Source organism: Scomber scombrus, unplaced genomic scaffold (genome assembly GCF_963691925.1).
Source record: "Scomber scombrus unplaced genomic scaffold, fScoSco1.1 SCAFFOLD_383, whole genome shotgun sequence".
Classification (NCBI taxonomy): Eukaryota; Metazoa; Chordata; class Actinopteri; order Scombriformes; family Scombridae; genus Scomber; species Scomber scombrus.
Window position 1 is genome coordinate 1 of NW_026910180.1, and position 15,617 is coordinate 15,617.

General features: G+C 40.8%; 1 pseudogene; it reads left to right on the forward strand.

Annotated features, from left to right (window-relative positions):
• The first annotated feature begins 760 nt into the window (after positions 1–760).
• Positions 761–1,309, forward strand: LOC133976784 (nociceptin receptor-like; annotated as a pseudogene).
• The last annotated feature ends 14,308 nt before the right edge of the window (positions 1,310–15,617 follow it).

A 15,617-nucleotide genomic window follows, 5' to 3' on the forward strand; every position in this document is an offset into this window, starting at 1 on the left:
ATCATATGATTTAATACGTTCTTGCTTGCTCTTTTTAACCCTCCTGTTGTCGTCGAGAGAAGGGAGGGAGGAAGGAAGGATGGAAGGGAGGAAGGAAAGGAGGAAGGAAGGATGGAAGGAAGGAAAGAAGGAAAGAAAGGAGGAAGGAAGAATGGAAGGGAGGAAGAAGGAAGGAAAGGCGGAAGGAAGGGAGGAAGAAGGAAGGGAAGGAAGGGAGGAAGAAGGAAGGAAAGGAGGAAGGAAGGGAGGAAGAAGGAAGGAAAGGAAGGAAGGAAGGAAGGACGGAGGAAAGAAGGAAAGAAGGAAGGAAAGGATGGAGGAAGGAAAGAAGGGAGGAAAGAAGAAGGAAGGACAGAGGAAAGAAGGAAGTGAGGAATGTAGCGGGGAGGAAAGAAAGAGAGAAGGAGGGAGGGAAGAAAGGAAGGAAGGAGAGAAGGAAAGAAGGAGGGAGGGAGGAAGGAAGGGCAGAAGGAAGGAAGAAAGGGGGGTGGAGGAAGGAAAAAGAGAGGAAGGAAAGAAAGAGAGAAGGAGGAAGGGAGGAAGGAACATTCAAAACAGATGGGGTCAATTTGACCCGGGAGGATGACACGAAGGTTAAAGAATAAAACTACCAGTGCTTTCAGACTTCATGCCAACACATCCTGGACCTGAGTTGTACCTCTACTTCTTGTCCAGTCCTATCTCACATGTCTTCTAACCATATATCTAACTTGTCTTCTTTTATTTCCCTTCTGCTCTTCCTCTTATTGAATGTGTCTAGGCGTCGAGTGCATCGTGGTTTTACCCGAACCGAGGAGTCACTGGGATCCTGTCTTCGGCACCTGCGTCTTCCTCTTCTCCTTCCTCATCCCCGTGGCTATCATCAGCATCTGCTACAGCCTGATGGTCAAGCGGCTGCGCAACGTTCGCATTCTGTCCGGCTCCAAGGAGAAGGACCGCAACCTGCGCCGCATCACCAGGATGGTCCTCGTGGTGGTGGCGGCGTTCGTCGTGTGTTGGACCCCGATCCAGATCATGGTCCTGGCTCAGTCGCTGGGCTTCAACCTGAGCAGCTTGTTCACGCTGGTCCTGATGCACTTCTGCATCGCGCTGAGCTACGTCAACAGCAGCTTGAATCCGGTGCTCTACGCCTTCCTGGATGAGAACTTCAAACGCTGCTTCCGCGAGTTCTGCCACCCGTCGCCGTTCCGCCTCGACACCCAGCAGTCGGGTCGGATGAGGAGCATTGCGAGGGAGGTGGCGGCTGCCTACAGCTGCAAGGGCGGAGACGGTGGCGGGCCTGGCGGGGGGGACGCCTAATCCAGCATGACTAGGCGTGGAGCTCCCTTTGGTGGGGGTAGACCCCCCACAGAGAGGAGAGAACCAGGGGACAGGGAACTCCAACACAGAATTGACTCAGATTACAGCTCTCTAGCGGCACGAACCCCCCCGTCCCCCAACTAGAAGACTGGCCTGGGGTGGGGGGGAGGGAGATGTGGAGGATGGGGCCGGAGGGAAAAGAATTTAGGAATAAGTTACGGATGATGATGATGATGATGAACATTGGACCCATTTGATGCCTTTGATGGAAGTGAAATAGGATGAAGTGAGAGTTTGGGTGGGAATTGTGGATATGTCGGATATGGAAGTAGTTCAAACCTTTGTGGATCCTTAATCGTGGAATGAATGTGGCCCTGACTCCACTGAGGCTGTCAGATGTTTTGAGTGGGATTTTGGATTTTCCGAAACCTTTTTTGACATTTATTGGAGCTCCAGAAACAACAGCCTCACGAACAGAAACCAGATCTGCCAACTGATGCTGGTGCCCAGTTGCTGCAGCTTTAGAAAGATACCCGACTCTGACTTCGGGCTTTGAGAAGGCAGAGTTTGGACCAGGATATTTGGAGAAGGTATATAAGCAGCATGGGATTAAAAGAGGCAACTGGAGATACCAAACCTCTGACACCACAACGCACTACTTTGGTGACATCGGAAGCATCGATCGTGGCTATCTGATGATAAGGACCACAGACTGAAGCTTTGCCAAGGAGCAGAATAACTTCCCGTAAGAGTGAAAAAGGAGGTTACAGTATATTGTATCTTTATAAGTTGAACTCCACTATCATGAGTGGTGGGAAGTGGTGGACATGAAGCCCTGTGCTACCAGTATTTCACTATGATAATAATAGTAATATGCTGCTGAGCCCTAAGACTCAAGACGTCGATGGGCACACATAGTGTAATGTATATTTGAGACTGTGGACAGGATATTGGATGTAATATTTGCAAATATTAGCTAGTGTGAGAAAAAAGAACAATCGCCACAAGCTACTCTCTTATGAATGTTATTTCTGATAGGGGCTAACATTTTGTCAATGTGTCCCCTGACTCAAAGTAAGCCTAAGAAATCCTGTTCGAAAACAAGTTTCTTAGAGTTTTTTGTGATTTTTCAAAACTTTCTACGATCACCTTTGGGGGTGTTGGAAATGTAGAGTTTCGGGTCGGGTCGGGTCGGGTGGGGAGGGAAGGGGAAAGCTGGAGAGAAAAGGAAGAAGGAACCACAAGAATCAGTTTTTTTGGGCAAATCCCAGCGAGGGGTGTTAACACTTTTTCTTCTTCTCGCTGTGTTTTAGGACACAAAATGAGTGCCTGTCTGTGGAGTGTCCACATGTGAAATGTCAATTAGCCTGTATATCTGAGAGTATAAATATAAACTATTTCACATATTTGTTTCATGCACATAGGAAACATATGATGCCTTACAAGTCATCTGATAACAAGGAACAACAAGGGTGAGAAATCACAATTTATCAAATAACAATGATCCTAAAAAATCCTAATATTTCCAAATATGCTAACCAGATGGTATTTACAATAGATCTGTGATTTTACAATTTGACAACATACAGTATACTCAAATGTTAATATTAAGAAAAACCCATCACCCCAAACATGATGATGCTCTTCGTAATGAAGCGTCTCAGAGTTACAGCCGGCGAGCGAAGCTGACATTGCTGCAGTTACATGAAAAAAACAAATCAAGATCATCATGGGTGCTTTTATTGTCTTTCATATGAATTTGATCCATGCAGATTATTCTTAGTGATCCCAATCAGTTTCGATTCTTTGCAAAGTACAAAAACAAACCAAAAAGAGCAAATTTATGCTTCAAAAAACAGTTATTTTTCATAAATGATGGAGGTATATCGTGTGTTTCTTTCTGGTTCAAATATAAAACAAAACAAAAATATCAATCTTCTTTATCTTGTATCATGCACAAGTTCATTATTAGCTGATTCATGGCCATTATGACTATGAATGCGGTCATCAAAACTGCTTCATTCTTGCACCAGCTGCAGAATAATAGCACCGTCCTCGCTGTGTGGAATTGCTTTTTTCTTGCAGTGATTACTTCAGTATCATCACTCTTTCTAACAAAGCCTATTCACACTTTCAAGCATTCCCTTTGGCTCCTCATACTCGAAAACACTGCACGCATTGGAGGCATTTGTAGCCGGTGATGTCTAGATTAAAAAGAAAGAAACCAAACTTTTCTTTCAGATATTGATCAGAGGACCTTTACGACACCACTTCTCGATACCCAATCCAAATCATCTGTCAAGGACTCGATTGGCAACTGGTCACTTTAATCTATTTTAGGGATAAAAGGGTTTTAAAAAAGGAAGTTCACTATCATTTTCACTCACTAAACCTGATCCAGTGTGGTAATGACAGGTCTAATGTGATGGTGAGAACATCAAGACAATTGGTTTGAAAGATAAGTCCATCTGGTTCATATTAAATACCCTAATGTGGTGATTTTGGGGTGAAATGACAGAGGCAATACAATCACAGATGTTTTGAAAATGACATATCTGGTTATGCTGTTTCCTTCACATCTGTAGCTGCCGTCAGGTTTAAAGGAATCAAAGGTGAAACTGATCAGGTTCGTGTTGGTTGGGTTTGACTTTTTTAAGGTGGGGTGCATTTAAAATGGGTTTAGGGGTTGATGGGTTGAGGAAGGGTCTTATTAAGTATATAAGTGGAGTGATTTAAACTCCACAGTACCACAGTGGCAAAGCAGGAGGAAAATGGGGTCGTAGTGTTCGGACTCCACTCCAAGGGACAAAGGGGCTCTCTCTCTCTCTTCTTAGTGTCTTAAAGTGGAAATCAAACCTAAAACAGAAATCACAAATGGTATTCTGATGATCCTGGACGGTTGTTGATATTATACTCACAGCATGACGAGAACCTTTGGGACATTTTGACTGACTAAACATATGACTCTAAAACATTTTTGAAAAGTCTGCACACCATAGGAGCTCCCATGCAGGTATAATTTAATAAAGCATGAAGTTTTGAGCAAAGTGAGGAGGCTCAGAGACGCCATCTTTAAAAAGTCCCAAGGCCCAGTCATGTGACCTAAGTAAAACCTTTCTAGAGACAGTTATAGCAAACATTCATATAAATATAAATATATACATAAACATCTAAGTAGAATTTTATGTTCCTTAAAAAACAGGACTCAAGCTGTAAAGGCCGTCATATTACATAAAACATTTTTGCACATTTTTTCTTTCTGGCATTGCTTCCAACAAATAACATGATTCATATCACTTTATCACTATTTTTTTGTAAATAAAGAGGAAAGAAGAAGGAAGGAAAGAGGGAAGGAAGGGAGAAAGAATGAAGGAAAGGAGGGAGGAAAGAAGGAAAGGGAGGAAGGAAGGAAGGAAGGAAGGAAGGAAGGAAGGAAGGAAGGAAGGAAGGAGGAAAGAAGGAAGGAAAGGAAGGAAGGAAGGAGGGAAGGAAGGGAGGAAGGAGGAAGGAAGAAGGAAGGAAATGAGGGAGGAAAGAAGGAAAGGAAGGGAGGAAGGAGGAAGGAGGAAGGAAGGAAATGAGGGAGGGGGAAGGAAGGAAGGAAGGAGGGAGGAAGGAAGGAAGGGAGGAAAGGAAGGGAGGAAGGAAGGAAGGACGGAGAAAAGAAGGAAGGAAAGGAAGGAGGGAAGGAAAGAAGGAGGGAGGGAGGAAGGACAGACGGAAGGAAGGAACGGAGAAAGAAGGAAAGGAAAGGAGGGAGGAAAGAAGGAAAGGAAGGGAGGAAGGAAGGACATGAGGGAGGGAGGACAGACGGAAGGGAGGAAAGAAGGAACAGTCAAAACAGACCAAACCTTTGCAGCAGAGTCAATCACTCAATTTGTAAAAGACTTTCTGATTCATAGTTTAATGAAAAATATTTATGAATCAGTTTATGAAAGTCGGCTTCTCTATCAAGACATGGTTTCTTTCGAATTTTTTGGGGGTCTAACCTAGACAATTTAATTTCCCATTCATGATTTAACCCATTTCCATTCAGTGGAGCGATGGTTGATGGTTGGACCGTCCAGGCTTTAAAGGATCAACACTGTGGTTTCTGTTTTAGAGTTGGTGTCCCCTTTAATTTTATACGTGTGTCTCTCGTCGTTGTTACTTACGTAGCAGTTTTAATTCATTAAGCTTTCTTTACGTCGGATTCAAAACATGTCTGTAACTTTTTCTCACTTATTTCTTTGAGTTACCATGACAACACGTTTTGCTGTCATGAAGGGTTATTGGTTTAAATTATCTGTGCAAACCACTTTATTTGCTGCAGTTACTCTTGCAGCACACACTGTATTAATCTTTTTATTTTTTTTTATTTATTGTGTCTTAATTTGTTTGAGAGGAACAATTTTATGAACTTACATTGCCTTAAATATCAAGTGAAGTCTGTTACTGAAGCTCTCGCTCTCTGGCTGGATTAAAATGTGTTCTAGTTTTTACTGGTGCTTTTGCTGTTAGTTTATACTAGTCCAGACCTGTATTCATAAAACCTCTGAGAACAGGAAGTCATCAGGCCCATTGATAAAGTAGCTTTCTTCAGTCGTAAATTAAGAGTTTAACTACAACTTTGGAGCAATTAATTAGGTTTGCATTTTAGATAAGTGGATATTTTCCTTCTTTCTTCTCCTTAATCTTTGGAATACAATATTACTAGATAGGGACCCACCTGCTTAACTTTTGTGTCATCCTCCTGGGTCAAATTGACCCTGTCTGTTTCGACTATTCCTTCTGTCCTTCCTTCCTTCCTTTCCTTCCTCCCTCCTTTCCTTCCCTCCTTCCCTCCTTCCTTCTTCCTCCCTTCCTTCCTCCTTTCCTCCGTCCTCCCTTCCTTCCTTCCTCCCTCATTTCCTTCCTTCTTCCTCCCTCCCTTCCTTCCTTCCTTCCCACCTTCCTTCCTTCCCTCCTTCCTCCCTCCTTTCATTCCTTCCTTCCTTCCTCTCTCCCTCCTTTCCTTCCTTGCTTCTTCCTCCCTTCCTTCCTTGACTTGAGGACAACAGGAGAGTTAAATGTAAACTAAGGTGATGGATACATAAAGCCAAAACAAACAAACAAACGTAATGCTACATATTTTTGTCAGAAGAAAAACAGTCACTATTAATTTCTTTCACACATTGTCAGTCACCTTTAGTTGCAGCTAAAGCAAAGATCTCCAACCCTGCTCCTGCAGAGCTACCACCCTGCATGTTTCAGGTATCTCCTCACTCTTAACACACCTGATTCTAATATTTAGCTCATTATGAAGCAGCTGAAGCTCATCAAAGGGCTTGATAACGAGTTAATAATTAGAATCAGGTGTGTTAGAGTGGAGAGATCCCTATAAACCTTGTAGGGCAGTAGCTCTACAGGAGCAGTGTTGGACACAGCTGAGCTAAAGTAATCATGGTGAACCTCAACTTCAGTAGTGTTTCTATCATGTGCATCAAAAATATGCATGTAGCCGATTTATGTCATTTAATCTGAACTGATAAAGAGGCTGCATGGTTTGCTATGTTGCTATAAACAGATATCATGCACTGATAATGTGCAGATTATACTAGTTGTGCATGCACATGACATACTAAAGTGGTCAACATTGGTTCTTAACTCTTACATATTGTTCATATTCAGGCGTTTTCACATTAAACCCTCATAATTAGTCTCTATATATAAATTCGGTACCTCAAATCCTACATGAATAACCTCATCAGTCATTAATAAACTGGTGATGAATCCTTAATGAAGCTTTCAGACAGCAGAGAGAGTGTATCCTTTAGTTTTTACACTCAACCAAAATATGTATCAGCTGCACAAAAACAATATTTTTGAAAGTTGAAATATTACCATTTTTGTATATTTGGTCGTCAAATTTCTAATTAAAAGCAAAAGTTTTCAAGGTAGTTTTCTTCTCTCAAATGTAAAAAAACAGAACAGTATGTAAGAGTTAATCAGTACACAATATATAATAAACCATATGTATCCATGGTAACAGTATGTTCTACAGTTGGAGACATTTACCAACAGTTACAATGGATTAAACTGTTTGTATCCATGGTAACAGTATTTTCAACAGTTGGAGACATTTACCAACAGTTACAATGGATTAAACTGTTTGTATCCATGGTAACAGTATTTTCAACAGTTGGAGACATTTACCAACAGTTACAATGGATTAAACTGTTTGTATCCATGGTAACAGTATGTTCTACAGTTGGAGACATTTACCAACAGTTACAATGGATTAAACTGTTTGTATCCATGGTAACAGTATTTTCAACAGTTGGAGACATTTACCAACAGTTACAATGGATTAAACTGTTTGTATCCATGGTAACAGTATTTTCAACAGTTGGAGACATTTACCAACAGTTACAATGGATTAAACTGTTTGTATCCATGGTAACAGTATGTTCTACAGTTTCCATTTACCAACAGTTACAATGGATTAAACTGTTTGTATCCATGGTAACAGTATTTTCAACAGTTGGAGACATTTACCAACAGTTACAATGGATTAAACTGTTTGTATCCATGGTAACAGTATGTTCTACAGTTGGAGACATTTACCAACAGTTACAATGGATTAAACTGTTTGTATCCATGGTAACAGTATTTTCAACAGTTGGAGACATTTACCAACAGTTACAATGGATTAAACTGTTTGTATCCATGGTAACAGTATGTTCTACAGTTGGAGACATTTACCAACAGTTACAATGGATTAAACTGTTTGTATCCATGGTAACAGTATTTTCAACAGTTGGAGACATTTACCAACAGTTACAATGGATTAAACTGTTTACATCATAAACACTATTAAACATAAACACATGTTCTCTTTTAGCCTGTGATAAGTGGCCATAATGAACCCAATAACACTCTGCTGCTTCCTCAGGAGTGTGTATTATGATGTGATTTCCTCTCACTAAATTGGGAACAACAGTAATTTTCAGTTGTGCACCTTTTATGCCTTTTGACTTTAAACTTTAAACTTTATATCGAAGAACAACAGTGATAAATGAGTTTCATGAGGAGGAGATCTTCCTAAAGGCCAGGTTGGTTTACTAGACTCAGCTCTGGAGGATTCACAGTATATTATAGCTCCAGCTCTGAATGTCACACAGATACTACAGAGGTTTCACTTTGTAAGGTCACATTAAATGAAAGTCCAGCATATAAAAAGTAAAAAGTACAACCAGATAATATTAACTTTACTTTGTTTGGGTTTGGGAAGGTTCAATAAAAAAACTCACTGTGATAGCAGCAGTGTGTTTTCGTCTGATTTTCAAACAACAAAACCAGGCCAAAGTGTTGGTTGTCAAATTAAAACTAAAATATACAAATAAATAAACCTAACAGAAAAAGCATATTCATACAGTTGTCAATTTTAAATACTTAAGCTTCCTGTCGTCCTCCCGGGTCAAATTGACCCTGTCTGTTTTGGCTGTTCCTTCTTTCCTTCCTTCCTTCTTTCCTTCCTCCATCCCCCTTACTTCCTTCCTTCTGTCCTTCCTTCCTCCCTCCCTCCCTCCTTCTTTCCTTCCTCCCTTCCTTCTCTCTTTCTTTCTTCCCCCCTACCTTCCTCCTTTTGTTCTTTCCTCTGTCCTTCTTTCCTTCCTTCCTCTTTTCCTTTCTCCCTCCCGCCCTCCTTCCTTCTTTCCTCCCTCCCTCCTACCTTCCTTCCTTATTTCCTCCAGCCTTCCTTCCTTCCTTTCCTTCCTCCCTGCTTTCCGTCCTTCCTCCTACCTTCCTTCCTTCTTCCTCCCTCCTTCCTTCCTCCCTCCTTTCCTTCCTTCTTCCTCCCTCCTTTCCTTCCTCCCTTCCATCCTTCCTTCCTTAACTCGAGGACAACAGGAGGGTTAAACCAGGTCTTACAGATTTCAGTTGGACTCCCAGATGTTTTGTTTAGTACTATGACCATAAAACATAAAACTAGTTTCAGATTGGCTGACAGATGGCTGTTAAAATCAAATCACTTCTATTCAATAACTTTTATTTGTCCCAGAGGAGCAATCAGAACAGCAGGCATATAAATCGTTCATAGGGGACAATCTCAAAATGAGTTTCTGAGTCCTCAAGATGTTATTCTACTAATAAACATAACAACAATACATGATAAATGGGTAAAACTGACCACAATAAACCCCATAAAAATAGTTTAATTAGCTTATACAGAAGCACTTTACACTATTTAACCTTTGTGTCGTTCTCCCGGGTCAAATTTGGTCTGTTTTGACTGTTCCTTCTTTCCTCTCTTCCTTCCTTCCTTCCTTCCTTCCTTCCTTCCTTCCTTCCTTCCTTCCTTCCTTCCTTCCTTCCTTCCTTCCTTCCTTCCTTCCTTCCTTCCTTCCTTCCTTCCTTCCTTCCTTCCTTCTTTCCTCTCTTCCTTCATTCCTTCCTTTCTTCCTTCCTTTCCTTGCTCCCTTCCTTCTTTCTTCCCTCCCTCCTTCTCTCTTTCCTTCCTCCTCCCTTCTTCTTTTCCTTCTTTCCTCCGTCCCTCCTACCTTCCTTCCTTCCTTATTTCCTCCGTCCTTCCTTCCTTTCCTCCCTTCATTCCTTCCCTCCTTCCTCCCTCCCATCCTTCCTTCCTTGACACGAGGACAACAGGAGGGTTAAGTTAGTGTGCCATAAGCCTGATAATAGACTCAGTTTTAACTCCTGATCAACACTGTCTCTTTAAATCTTTTACATTTAAAGAGACAGGCTTCTCTTTACAATTTATACATCATACCTTATGCTAAATTAAGGATTATTAGCACCTGTTGAAGCTACACTATATATTCTTTTGCCTGATGATTTTTTAGACTCTTCTGTTTCGAGACGAGGTTTTATGAGTACAGGTCATCTTTTGTACAACCTAGCAGACTTTGTGTAGGATATAAACAAACATGGCCGGAGCATCGAGGACAACCGGCTTTCGATTCGATCCATCTTTATAAAAAAGACGTGCTAACACAGCTGTGAGGCTCTTTGTGCTTAACTGTCAGACGCGACGATATTTTGTATTACTGTTTGGTGTTTTGGTTTTTTTTGTTTTTTTTTGTAGCACAAAAACTACATAAAGAGGATTAACGAGGGCGAAAAACCACCTCTGTTTAACAATGCAGAGTGAGCATTATTATACCATGTGTTAGCTCTGGATAGGCTTTCTGTTTTGAATATTACAGTTATGTAAAAGTATATTAAAAAAAAATGGACTCTAATCATCATTTTAATGTTATTCTCGGTGTATGAATAGAAGCTGTAACGGGTTTCATATCGTTACGTCATCAAGGAGATTCCTTTCATTTGTTTACATTTTACAGACCACATGAATGTCAACTGAAAAAAAAAACTATGTTGAAATATCCAAAATCTAGGAAGAAGAAGAAGAAGAAAAAAAAAAAAAGAAAAAAAAAGCATATGATGTTGATGTTGTTATTGCTATTATTGCTATCAAAAAGAGAGAAGAAGAAAATAAACCCAGTGTGGCATTAGTGTGTTTTTTGCTGTGCAGGAAGACTGTATGGTTTGTATCTATGTATAACTCTATGTGGACTTGCATTTTGCTCGCTGCCCGAGTCATGAGATGAAACAGTTCACGATGCTCGAATGTTGATGAAAAAAAAGGTTTCTGCAAAATCTGTTGAATTTTGTCAATTGCAAAAATGCGCTCGCACACAATATCACAATATGGCTGTGGAGTAAATTTAGCTCACTGTTGGGGGTCAGAGTGTCGACGTCCCGGGTCAAATTGACCCCGTCTGTTTTGACTGTTCCTTCTTTCCTTCCTTCCTTCCTTCCTACCTTCCTCCCTTCCTTCTTTCCTCCCTTCCATCCTCCCTTACTTCTTCCTCTCTTCCTTCCACCCTCCTTTCCTTCCTTCTTCTCTCCCTCCCTTCCTCCCTTCTTCTTCCCTTCCATCCTTCTTTCCTTATTCCTCCCTCCTTTCCTTCCTTCCTTCCATCCATCCATCCTCTCTCCCTCCTTTCCTTCCTTCTTCACCCCTTCCATCTTTCTTTCTTCCTTCCTTCCTTCCTTCCTTCCTTCCTTCCTTCCTTCCTTCCTTCCTTCCTTCCTCCCTCCTTTCCTTCCTTCTTCCTCCCTTCCATCCTTCCTTCCTTTTTCCTCCCTTCCTTCCTCCTTTCCTTACTTCATTCCTTCCTTCCTTCCTCTCTCCCTCCTTTCCTTCCTACTTCCTCCCTTGCTCCCTCCTTTCCTTCCTTCTTCCTCCCTTCCTCCCTTCCTTCCTTGACTCGAGGACAACAGGAGGGTTAAATATGACCAGATGTGATCAAAGCCAGATGTAATTAATGGGTTGTAATTGTGATCAGGTGACAGAGCTGTTTTGTATCACATGACTCCGGCTGTAGCTACATAAACTAATTTGTTCCTGTTCTGCTGATGGCAGATTGAACCACCATGCTAGCTGGCTTGTTGTCAATGCATATAGACTTATTGCTGAAGCTTGAATTTTAAATTGTATATTTTTTTCTTTGCATATGAAACAAATAAACAAATAAATGATGGACATGACTCCTTTATTTCTTTCTCGAATGTTCAGTTAGGTGGATCCTCAATAGGTAATAATAATAATAATAATGATAACTTTATTTATAAAGCACCTTTCATACAGAGAAATGCAGCTCAACATGCTTTACAACACATAAAACGAACATAAATTGAGCAGAAAAGAAAGAGGAAAGAAATAAAGACATTAATGGAATATAAGATGGAAAATAAGAGTCAAATAATAATTTAATTGTACATTGTAAAAGTAGCTAAAAAGAAAATAAAAACAACATAAAATTAAGTAAAATGCGACTATTAAAAGAAGTGCAGTAGTAACTGATAGAAAAGCTCACAGTGAATCACAGTACAGTTCCATATTAAAGTTAATTAATAATAATAAAATAAAAATCATCCTTCCTATCCATTTCCTGTGCAAAAATGGTGGCCAGTCTTAATCTTTACATACTAGTTTTGTATATATTTAGATTAGGGCTGGGCAATATATTGAAATTATATCGATATCGTGATATAAGACAATATATCGTCTTAGATATTGGATATCGTAATATTGCGATATGTCATCATAGTTGTCTTTTCCTGGTTTTAAAGCTGCATTACAGTAAAATACATTATTTTCTGAACTTACCAGACTGTTCTATTATTTACTTTTTACCCACTTTAGTCATTATATCCACATTACTGATGATTATTTATCAAACATTTCATAGTGTAAATATTTTGTGAAAGCAGCAACAGCCATCTCTTCATTATTGTTGTAATATCGATATCGAGGTATTTGGTCTAAAATATCGCCCAGCCCTAATTTAGATGTAAGTAAAGACTTTTGAAAAATAAAAATGAGTTTTATGAGTAAATTCAAACGTTTTTTTCGAAACAGGAAACATCTGTGGAAGCTTTTCATGTTTCATCTCACAGTGCTCTATGGGGCAGCTCTGAGGATGCCAAGCAAATTATATTCAGTAGTCTTTGCCTTATAATTAGGGATGTCCGATATTATCGGCCCTCCGATATTATCGGCCGATATTCAATTAAAAATGCAATATCGGGAAGTATCGGTATCGGGTTTTTATAACCGATATTGTTCTGTAGGCTTCAGCATTTCTGAGCCTGCATGAACGCAGCATGGGACGTTTACCGGCGCTCGCTTGATGACGTTTAACAACAACAACAAGCTAGACTCGTGTGTCGCTAACCGTGGCTAACCGTGGCTAACCGTAGCTAACTGTGGCTAACAAGTTCATAGCGTCCACCGTCATGTACACGAACACACAAACAGAAGGTTTACCTCCTCGTTGTCATTTTCTCTGTTATGTTTTTGGCGAGTCGCCTCTTTGACGTCACCGTCAGAGTCCAGTGGGTCCTATCAGGGTCCTATCTGGATCCTATCTGGGTCCTATCTGGGTCCTATCTGGGTCCTATCTGGGTCCTATCTGGGTCCTACTCTGCAGAGTCCGGTGGGTCCTATCTGGGTCTTATCTGGGTCCTATCTGGGTCCTATCTGGGTGGTACCTGGGTCCTATCTGGGTCCTATCTGGGTCCTATATGGGTCCTATCTGGGTCCTACTCTGCAGAGTCCGGTGGGTCCTATCTGGGTCCTATCTGGGTCTTATCTGGGTCCTATCTGGGTCCTACTCTGCAGAGTCCGGTGGGTCCTATCTGGGTCCTATCAGGGTCTTATCTGGGTCCTATATGGGTCCTATCTAGGTCCTATCTGGGTCCTATCAGGGTCCTATCTGGGTCCTATCTGGGTCCTATCTGGGTCCTACTCTGCTGGAGACACAACAGCTGAGAGGACTGAGTGAGAGGATGTTCCTATAAAAGGTCCCGCCTCCAGAAACGGGGCTTATGGCTGTGGTTTGGAACTATTTCCAAGTGTCCCTACGGATAGTAAATGACTGCAAAGCAGCATAATAAATATGGCAGTGCCATGTTGGCACTTTTTCCCATAACTTAAGTTGAAGTTGTTCTCTTATGTTGCACAGACAGTGTTTACATGTGGAAAGCCATGTTGCATTTATGTTTGCATCCAGTGGGGCCTCACAGTAAAATTAGGCATAATGTGTTAATTCAACAATAGGAGATATGTTATGTTGTTACCTAATAGTGTTGGTGTAAAAAGCCTGCATATATCGGTATCGGAACTTAAGAGTTGGGGAATATCGGGATATAGTATATCGGCAGAAAAGTCAATATCGAGCATCCCTAGTTATAATAATGCTGTTTGACTACAAAGGTTTAACAGTGGTGCTGTCTGTAAACTTAAAACTAAATTCAGATTAAAAAACATTAGACTGACTATTGTCTTCTTTTTTTGAGCAAACCTAGTAGGAAAGTTTGTCAAAAAAATTGTTTTCTCTTCTTCAACAACACCTTGTTATTGATCGAGCCGGACGCTGAGCTTTCAGAGGACAGTAAGTGGACTGTCGAGTCCCAAAGATGAACAGCTAACTGGAGGCGGAGGCTTTACCAAGGTTCATGTGGGGGATCCAAATCAATCAAACCTGTTTATAGTCACGTACAAGTCTGTCTCTTTTGGAATGAGTCATAGTCTTTATACGATTACACTGCACCTGACACTGCACACACACACACACACACACACACACACACACACACACACACACAGCCATGGCAACTATGTGTTTCACTACAATGAAATGATGTTGACGTAACATTAAATATGGATTGATACATAACTGAACATTATATATATATTTAATTTCAGTGTCTGCATCATCTTGTTACCACATGGCTCTCAAGGAAGGCCACACACAGATATTTCCATCAAAAAAGTAATTTATTTAACTCGAAACCAGGCAGTGTGTGAGGGGTAAACAACTGTGGATCTTTATCTTGGAGAGGGGTAAACATTGCAGCAACTAAATAAAGGTTACATACATTGTAAGTTTCCCTGCAGCTGCATAGTTGTTGCTCTTTGAGTGATTTGTCTTCTTTAAAGAGTCCCTGATCCCCTGATGCAATAAAACCTACAACTGGGAAGACCTTATGGCAAATACAAGAAAAAACAAACAAAACATGTATATACAGTATTGTTCCCATGCTGTTTGTTGTTGTTTTCTACAGTGGAGACTTTAAAATAAATTTTAATGAGATTATCAGACTGTTGAATTCCAGTAATGCCCCCCCCCACACACACACACACTCATTCTCATGTGCACTGTATGGTGTATAATCTGAATGACAAATAAAGTCTATGTAAAGGAAGATTCAAAATGATCAACGTAAAGGCGAAATTTAAAGACAATCTTACTTCTATTCTTGATGATTGCAAACTGTTGACGTCTCTCTGTCCTGTCTGTAGCCTTTCAACAACACTGTCCAGATGTTAGGGTTCCTGTTTTTGAAGAAGTGTTCAACCTAGTGACCCAACTCTCTGTATGCAAGCTTGGTCAAAACATAGACCTCATATAAGAAATGGACGTAACATCCGTGACGTCACCCATTGGTTTGTGGACTGCTGCTCGGAGGCCAATAGTATCGGATCTGAGCAGCGCCATCTTGAACATTTCAGGTGCATGCTGGGAAAAATAAAAACATGGATTCTACTTATATGGGCATCAGGAGGAGCATGAGGCGCCCTCCTGAACCTGTGAACCAATCAACCTGTCAATCACGACGTAGCCACGCCCTAATGCATACCCTGCTTTATCGTCACATATAAAATCAGGGAGGCCAAAATGTCCCAAATGAACATCATACTGCATTGAAGAAGGCTTTAAACTAGCGATTGAGACCATAAACACATTTTGAAAACGTTTACTGAGGTT